Source organism: Aedes albopictus, chromosome 2 (assembly GCF_035046485.1).
Source record: "Aedes albopictus strain Foshan chromosome 2, AalbF5, whole genome shotgun sequence".
In the NCBI taxonomy this organism is placed as follows: domain Eukaryota; kingdom Metazoa; phylum Arthropoda; class Insecta; order Diptera; family Culicidae; genus Aedes; species Aedes albopictus.
Genome location: NC_085137.1, coordinates 193,577,865 through 193,586,418, shown reverse-complemented (window position 1 = coordinate 193,586,418; position 8,554 = coordinate 193,577,865). Strand labels below are relative to the sequence as shown.

The 8,554-nt window shown below is 37.8% G+C and overlaps 3 protein-coding genes across 11 annotated transcripts in view; 2 read left to right on the top strand and 1 right to left on the bottom strand.

The window, feature by feature from the left end:
- The window catches only part of LOC109622675 (uncharacterized), a 517,321-nt gene that overhangs the window by 363,932 nt on the left and 144,835 nt on the right, over positions 1 to 8,554 (top strand). The gene's annotated exons all lie outside the window — the stretch shown is intronic.
- The window catches only part of LOC109413726 (6-phosphofructo-2-kinase/fructose-2,6-bisphosphatase 1), a 393,602-nt gene that overhangs the window by 242,306 nt on the left and 142,742 nt on the right, over positions 1 to 8,554 (top strand). The gene's annotated exons all lie outside the window — the stretch shown is intronic.
- The window catches only part of LOC109409620 (alpha-N-acetylgalactosaminidase), a 272,573-nt gene that overhangs the window by 217,776 nt on the left and 46,243 nt on the right, over positions 1 to 8,554 (bottom strand). The gene's annotated exons all lie outside the window — the stretch shown is intronic.

Below are 8,554 nucleotides of genomic sequence, written 5' to 3'. Positions count from 1 at the left end.
GGTTCCGTTCAGAAACTACGTAATTAACGATATAAGGGGAATATTTGGGTCAAACTCCGCGATTTACAGAATTTTATGAAACTATGTGTCGACAAAACTCTACCAAGACGAAGGAGGTTTCTGAGATACCAAAATTACGTAGTTTGTGGGCAGTCACTAGAAGAAAGTGAAGTCTTTCGGCTATTAATTTAGCTTATCATGGTGCCTTCGAACTATTTTATATATTTTATATGGCCATGAAGTTAACATGATGAAATTTGTAAAATTATTGAGAGAGATTTCTTATTGGAAAGAGGTGGAGGCAACTGGAGTGAGTTTTTGCACTACTCATTTGTGTTTTTTGGTTGAGATCATTTATGGGTCAAAATTGAAATTAATAGCAGACTTCGGCTTATTGCATGTTATGTCATTTATGACACTGAATTGATTTTGATTGTGTCACCACGTTTACATAACTGGAGTTGCTATAAGAAAATGATACTTCTTTAAACGGTGGTCTTTTTTTCTTTTCTTTTATACCAAGCACTCCTTTAAAGAATTTCTGAAGAAAATCTTGGAAAAATAGCAAAAAAATCTTGTATGCATTCCTGAAGCACAACTTTAAGAATTTATCAATGAAATATTTGGAAAAATTACCGAAACAATCTTAAGAAATCGTTTGAAGAATTCCCGAGGGAATCCTGGAAGGAGTTTCTGAAAGAATCTTGCAGCCACTTTTTTCTATTTTTTCTGAAACAATCCATGGCTAAATTTAAATTTTTAAAGTATCCTTGAGAGAAGGCTTGGAACAGTTTCTGAACATCCTGCTGAAAAATATTTATGAAAAACTTGCAGGAATGATTTGGTAAATCTTTGGAGAAACTTTTGAGGTTTGACTTTGTGGGACTTTTTATGAAGAAATCCTTGGAGGAATTCCTGAAGAAATATATGGAGTGATGTCTGAAGGAATTTGTGGAAGAATTTTTGAAGGAATTCTTGGAGGAATTGCTGAAAGCTCCCTGTGTGTAGTTCCCGAAAAAATCATTGGAGGATTCCAAAAGAAATCTCTAACTATTTTTTTAAAGAATGAGGACATTCCTGAAGGAATCTTTGGACAAATGTGCTTGTAATGATTATGGAGGATTTCCTGAGGAAATTCCCAGAGAATTCCCGTAAGATTACTGGAATACCTATTACAACTCTTAAAGGAATTCCTGAATGAACCTCTAGAGAATTTCCTTATGTATTCCTTGGAGAAATATAAGGATTTAAAAAAATAGAAATATCTTTTAAGAGAATCTATGAGATTATTATCATGAAGAAATCCCTGGAGGAATTCCTAAGAAATGCGTGCAGCAATGCCTGAAGGAATTTTGGAGGAGTTCCTAAGGTAATATTCGGAAGAGTTCCTGAAGGAATCCTTGGAGGAGTTCCTCAAAGCTCCCTGAGTGGAGTTCCTGAAAAAATCATTGCAGGAATTTCCAAAGAAATCCCTGAAGTTTTTTTTAAGAATCTATGAGAAGATTCCCGAAAGAATACTTGGAGGAATTCCTAAAATAATCATTGGAGGTAATGCTGAAAGAATCCTTGGAGAAATTTCTGTAGGAATCCTTGGACAAGTTCTTGAATTCATTTCGGAGGATTTCCTGAAGAAATTCTTCGATGAATTCCCGTAAGATTAGTTAATCTCCTGTTACAGTCCTCAAAGGACATCCAAATGGTATCCTTGGTAGATTTTTTTAAGGAATCAATAGAGGAATTTCTAGAATGCCTTTAGAGAAATTCTTGAACGAATCCTGCTGAAATCCTTTGAGAAATTTCTGAGGGAATCCTTGACGGATTTCCTGGAGGAATCCATTGTAGAATTTTTCGAAGGAAATCTTTGATAAATATTTCATTGAATATTCGAAGATATACTTCAGGAGATCCATCACACAAAGTATCCTTGAATAAAATGCTTGGAGAGATTTCTAAAGAAGTAGTTGCAAATTAATCAAAAGAAATACTTGACGGTATTACTGAGATTTTTATTGGAGGAATTCCTGATGGTTTTGTAGAAGATTTTTTTTAAAATTTCTTGCAGTAATCCTTGAAGAATTATCTGGAAGTATTTTAAATGGAATATTACTGTTGAATTGCTTGGAAGAATGCTTTGACGAACTCCTGAAGGAATCCTGGGAAGAATCTTTAAGGAATACTTGGGTTATTTTTTTGAACAAATCCTCGAGGGCATTTCTGAAGAAAATAATGAGAATTCTTTAATTGAATTCTCAGGGAAGGAAAATTCGGCTTATCAGTCCTTTTTTCTCAAGAACGATAACGGTTTTCGATTCGTCCCTACGTTTCGGTAACGGTTGTTACCATCCTCAGGGGAACTAGATGGGGGTGTTTATTTGTACATTCGTTTTTAACAATATTTAATGTTTTTACTTACAATTAGTGGAATCGTTCTTTGTTTGGAGGCTTTGCTGAGCATTTGTCTATGGGGTTTTTGGTAGTTGTACATGCGCTGGGTATAATGTTTCGATTAGTTTTCTGTGTTATTTGAATTTGAAATGCTAACTTACTACTTATTGCTATGTTTTTTCGGTAAAATTCGGTATTTTTTTTTTAGCACTTTTTATATTGGTTAGTTTTTGCACTATTTAGGTTTGGACTGTACTTTTATGGTTGTTATTCTGAGCTTTTATGGATTTTGTTTTGTTTTTTAGGTGGTTCGTGTCTTCGCTATTTTATACCGATATATTGGGGTGTGTTTGTGGGATCTGGTTATCGGTTGGTTTGATTGTGTGTAGAATTGCAGCATATGCTGTGTTGATTCCATATACATCTATTCGCCTATTGACTGTGTGCTCTGTATTGTAAATGTGGCACATTTCAAGGAAAGCTAGTGTGTTTGTCTTGTTACTTCTGTCTACTATTTTTGTTTGGTCTAGGTTGAATGTGTGTTGGTAATCTATTGCATGTTCCATTAGAGCTGTTCTGCCTCTTAACTCTGCTATTTGCATGTTGTTGTTTTCCACATTTTGTAGATAGTTTTCTAACTTCTTGATGTGTGTTTTGTGTCCTGCTAATCTTGTGCATAGCTTATTTTGAGTCATGCCTATATAGCAGTGTTGGCAGTTATTGCATGGGATATTATATATTACATTATGGTGGTCTAGTTTGTTTTTGATATCTTTTACGTTGGTGTGCAGGTCTCCTACCTTATGATATTGTCTTAGGGAACGTTCAAAAATTACGTCCAACATTTGGGGGAGGAGGGGGGGTCTAGAAAAGTGTGACAGTACGTGTATTGAGTATAGGGAAATTGCGTGACAGAGGGGGGAGGGGGGGTCTAGAAATCCCGAAAAACGATGGACGTAATTTTTGAATCTTCCCTTAGTGCTAATTTAATATTCGGGTAATCTTGTGTGAGTGTTTTAGATATTCTTTCGGTTAGGCCTGGTACATATAGGAATGATCTGTGTATTGTGTTTGGTTCTAAGGTGGCTAGGAGATGAATTATTTATTGCTAATTGGTTGTTTCTTGTAGGTTGTTCGGTTGGATTTTGGATGGAATTGATGCTTACTTCGATGTCTGGATGGATGCAGGTCTGGGATAGCTCTGAAACTTGGATTTGAGCTTGGGATGATCGCTGATTTCTGTGTGGATTTCCGCTAGATGATTGGTCTATCGTTGATGTATGTGTGATTGGAGTATCATGGAGTGCAGGATCTGTTGGTGCCGGCTCTGGGAATTTGCTAGTGGATGACCAGTTTGGGGGGCGATTTTTGGGAAATGATTGGTTGCAGAACGGGTTTATGGGGTGGGCATCATGGGTTTCTGGTGTGTTGACTGCTGGCTGACTTTTGGTGGTGGCGGACGAGCGGTGTTCTGGTGGGCCACCACCAAAAGTCAGCCAGCAGTCAACACACCAGAAACCCATGATGCCCACCCCATAAACCCGTTCTGCAACCAATCATTTCCCAAAAATCGCCCCCCAAACTGGTCATCCACTAGCAAATTCCCAGAGCCGGCACCAACAGATCCTGCACTCCATGATACTCCAATCACACATACATCAACGATAGACCAATCATCTAGCGGAAATCCACACAGAAATCAGCGATCATCCCAAGCTCAAATCCAAGTTTCAGAGCTATCCCAGACCTGCATCCATCCAGACATCGAAGTAAGCATCAATTCCATCCAAAATCCAACCGAACAACCTACAAGAAACAACCAATTAGCAATAAATAATTCATCTCCTAGCCACCTTAGAACCATAGATAGGAACGACACCAGAAATCAGAATGATTCAGTTAGACAACAACAAATAGTCCAAAACACAATACACAGATCATTCCTATATGTACCAGGCCTAACCGAAAGAATATCTAAAACACTCACACAAGATTACCCGAATATTAAATTAGCACTAAGACAATATCATAAGGTAGGAGACCTGCACACCAACGTTAAAGATATCAAAAACAAACTAGACCACCATAATGTAATATATAATATCCCATGCAATAACTGCCAACACTGCTATATAGGCATGACTCAAAATAAGCTATGCACAAGATTAGCAGGACACAAAACACACATCAAGAAGTTAGAAAACTATCTACAAAATGTGGAAAACAACAACATGCAAATAGCAGAGTTAAGAGGCAGAACAGCTCTAATGGAACATGCAATAGATTACCAACACACATTCAACCTAGACCAAACAAAAATAGTAGACAGAAGTAACAAGACAAACACACTAGCTTTCCTTGAAATGTGCCACATTTACAATACAGAGCACACAGTCAATAGGCGAATAGATGTATATGGAATCAACACAGCATATGCTGCAATTCTACACACAATCAAACCAACCGATAACCAGACCCCACAAACACACCCCAATATATCGGTATAAAATAGCGAAGACACGAACCACCTAAAAAACAAAACAAAATCCATAAAAGCTCAGAATAACAACCATAAAAGTACAGTCCAAACCAAAATAGTGCAAAAACTAACCAATATAAAAAGTGCTAAAAAAAAAAAATACCGAATTTTACCGAAAAAACATAGCAATAAGTAGTAAGTTAGCATTTCAAATTCAAATAACACAGAAAACTAATCGAAACATTATACCCAGCGCATGTACAACTACCAAAAACCCCATAGACAAATGCTCAGCAAAGCCTCCAAACAAAGAACGATTCCACTAATTGTAAGTAAAAACATTAAATATTGTTAAAAACGAATGTACAAATAAACACCCCCATCTAGTTCCCCTGAGGATGGTAACAACCGTTACCGAAACGTAGGGACGAATCGAAAACCGTTATCGTTCTTGAGAAAAAAGGACTGATAAGCCGAATTTTCCTAACCTAGAATATAGATCCAACAGTCGAACTCTCGCACATCCATTCTCAGGGAATTCATGAAAACATTCGTACAAGAATTTCTGAAAGCAATCCGGAAAGAATTTATGAAGCAATGCTTTGAGAAATTCTTGAAAGATTCGCTAAAGAAATGCCCGGAATAATAGGTCGAGGAATTTCTGAAGAATGTTTTGCAGAAATTGCTAATGCAATCCTTGTAGAAAATCCTGAAAGCGTTTTCGGAAAACATACTGAAAGAATCGTTGAAGGAATTTTTTAAAGAATCCTTGAAGGAATTACCGAAGAAATCTTTAAAGTTGTACCTTTTTTATGACCGCGTGTGAAACCTAACCAAAACCAAACAAAAATTTCGATCATCCTTTTCTATAATTTTCTAGCTTGGAAACTTTGGAATCCCAGGATTTTTTAAGTAATCTTCGGAAAACTTTTGAAAGTTCTGTAGGAATCGTTGGATAAATTCTTGGAGAAACCTTCAAATGAACTCCTGACGCTATTCTAGAAGAAATTCTAAGATGATTTCTCTCTGCAATTGTTGAAATTCTTTGAAGAATCGTCGGAAAAGTTCTTGAGAATCTTCCAAAAACAAATTCTGGTAAAATCCTTGAAGAAATATTCAAAATAACCTTGGGATGAATTTCTGGACAAATGATCACAGATATTTCTTAAGAAATCCATGGAGAACAATGTATGTATGTCTGTGTACAAAAAACGTCACCCACTGGTAAAAATTTCATTGCATTCGGTTCATTGAATCCGGAGATATAGCAGCTCCAAGTTGGCTAACCGATAATTATACCTTTTTCAAGAATCTTTATGACATCATGAAGAATAGCACGATCTTCTTCAAATTTGGACCACTGATACACATAACTAATTGATGAACTTACATTAAAAATTTGAGGATTTTTGATGCACATTTCTAAAAGTTACAGCTTATTGAACATTTTTTGAAAAGTGAAAATTTGCCTGGTCCCGATCATTTTGTCTATTCCCTGTATAAATGGGTGAGATTGTTCCTGTATATCAATTGGTTTATTTGACCAAAAGTATCCTTTGGACTGAACCCTTCCAATAACAACACCAAAATTCTCGTGAGCCCTAGGACTGAGAGGACGTAGCGGTCTCTACATACTTTTCCTGAATGTCCGACTAATCTTCATGTTCCATCCCTCAGCTGTTGCAAGGGTTCATTCAAATATTACGTAACGCAAAATATGACAATTTTAGACCCCCTCCCTCCCTCACGTAACAACTTTTGTATGGAAGATTTTGAAATTTTGTATGAAGCGTAACACAGTGCCAGACCCCCTCCCTCCCCTCATTGCGTTACGTAATATTTGAATGAACCCCAAGGACGTGGCCAGCTGACAGCTGACGACCGTTTGAGGATTGCGTCAATCTATATATATATATAATACAAGGGAAGGTTACGATGGTGTCCCCCGGGGATTTCAACCGGACTATTTTTGTTGCATTCTACATGTGGAAATATGAATAAATCCAAAGCCTTTCGGGTGATGGACCAGTGCTGTAGTCAGGAGGGGCCCTCAAAGGGGCAAATTAGGCAAAATATAACATTTTTGAAAATACTCAAACAGCATCAAAATGCAAATTTCAAAATGAATTGCGGTAGAAACAGGCAGAATATGCATAAATACATGATTTCGTAATAAGTTTAACTTACCCTGGGCATTGCCAGGGTGAGATGGGTGATAAACAAGGTGATACATTTTTATTAAAATAACTTCAACTGGTTCTTACTCTGGCAATGCCTATGGTAAATTAAATTTGATACGAAATCATGTATTCATGCATATTCTACCTGCTTCTACTACAATACATTGTAAAAGTTGTATTTTGATAACGTTTGAGCATTCTCAAAAATGTTATAATTTGCCTAATCTGCCCCTTTGAGGGCCTCTCCTGGCTACACCACTGGCCCATCATCCGAAAGGCTTTGGATTTATCCATATTTCCACATGTAGAATGCAACAAAAATAGTCCGGTTGAAATCCCCGGGGGACACCATCGTAACCTTCCCTTGTTAGAATTAGGGATCAGCCCCAAATCTCTGTGCTTCGGTAAAGGACAGGAAGAAGGCAGTTATCATAACATTGTCTACGACTGGACCACCTACGAATTTGTGCGACTTGCTCAAATCTAATTCTAATGCGACCGAACCTACCTACGAGAAAAACGTTACCTTCAGCAGTAGAGCAGGTAAACAGCTCAGATTTTCTCAAAACGAAAGCAAAGCTCATACTCGACCGATCATCAAAATAAAGTTTTAGAAAATGCATGTAGGTATTGGCTTACAAAGAACGATCTTGTGCATCAAATGATGAAGGAATAGCAATAGCATTTGAACCATTAAATTATAAAGGAAAAATCAGTTGTCTACACAATTTCATGTTATACCACTTAAAACAATCGGAACCTCAGCATCGCAAGCTACAGCTACAGAACTATTTATCTGTTTTTTTTTCTTATTTTTATGTTTTTAAATAAGAAAGATTATCATCATTTGTTAATTTCGCACTTCTGAAAGCCAAATTACCAACTACAACACTTCCCGGCAACTAATAATCGCTTTAATTAACCGCGACATAATCTTCACGAGCTTGAAGCCGGTATCTTGTCACAAGATAAAATCAGCACCGCGCGCCGTAATGATTCATCCTCGGGCGTACTCTCGCTTTCATCCAACGCTGCTCTCGCGAGCTAATCGCCTGGCTAATCTATTTCTTGGCATCAATCCAATTCGCCTGACTGCACCTCAACGCCTTAAATAGTCCAAGATCACCCACTCCCTCATCCGCCCTTAGTGGCTGACTGTGAGCAGTGACTGGTTACCATCGTCGAACAGTAGATGAGAGGAAATACACGGCGACGACAGAACAAAGAGGCCAAAATTGCCGCGAATCTATGTGTGCAGAAAGGCTGCATAACGAGGCCAGCTCTCTGTGTTCCTGGGCAGCTGCGATGCTGGACCCCAATTGCTGGCGGTATTCACGTAGTCTAGGCTAGGGTACACCTCCGAACCCAATGCGATTAGCTTTGTTTGGATTTCTTTCTTCTACGAGAGCTGCTTCCTTTCGCTTTTGTTGCGGTTTAGTGCGGCTCTCAATGAAGTCAAGTTTGCCCGTAATAAATGCTGCTGCCGCCCATGGTACTGTGTTGTAGGTAA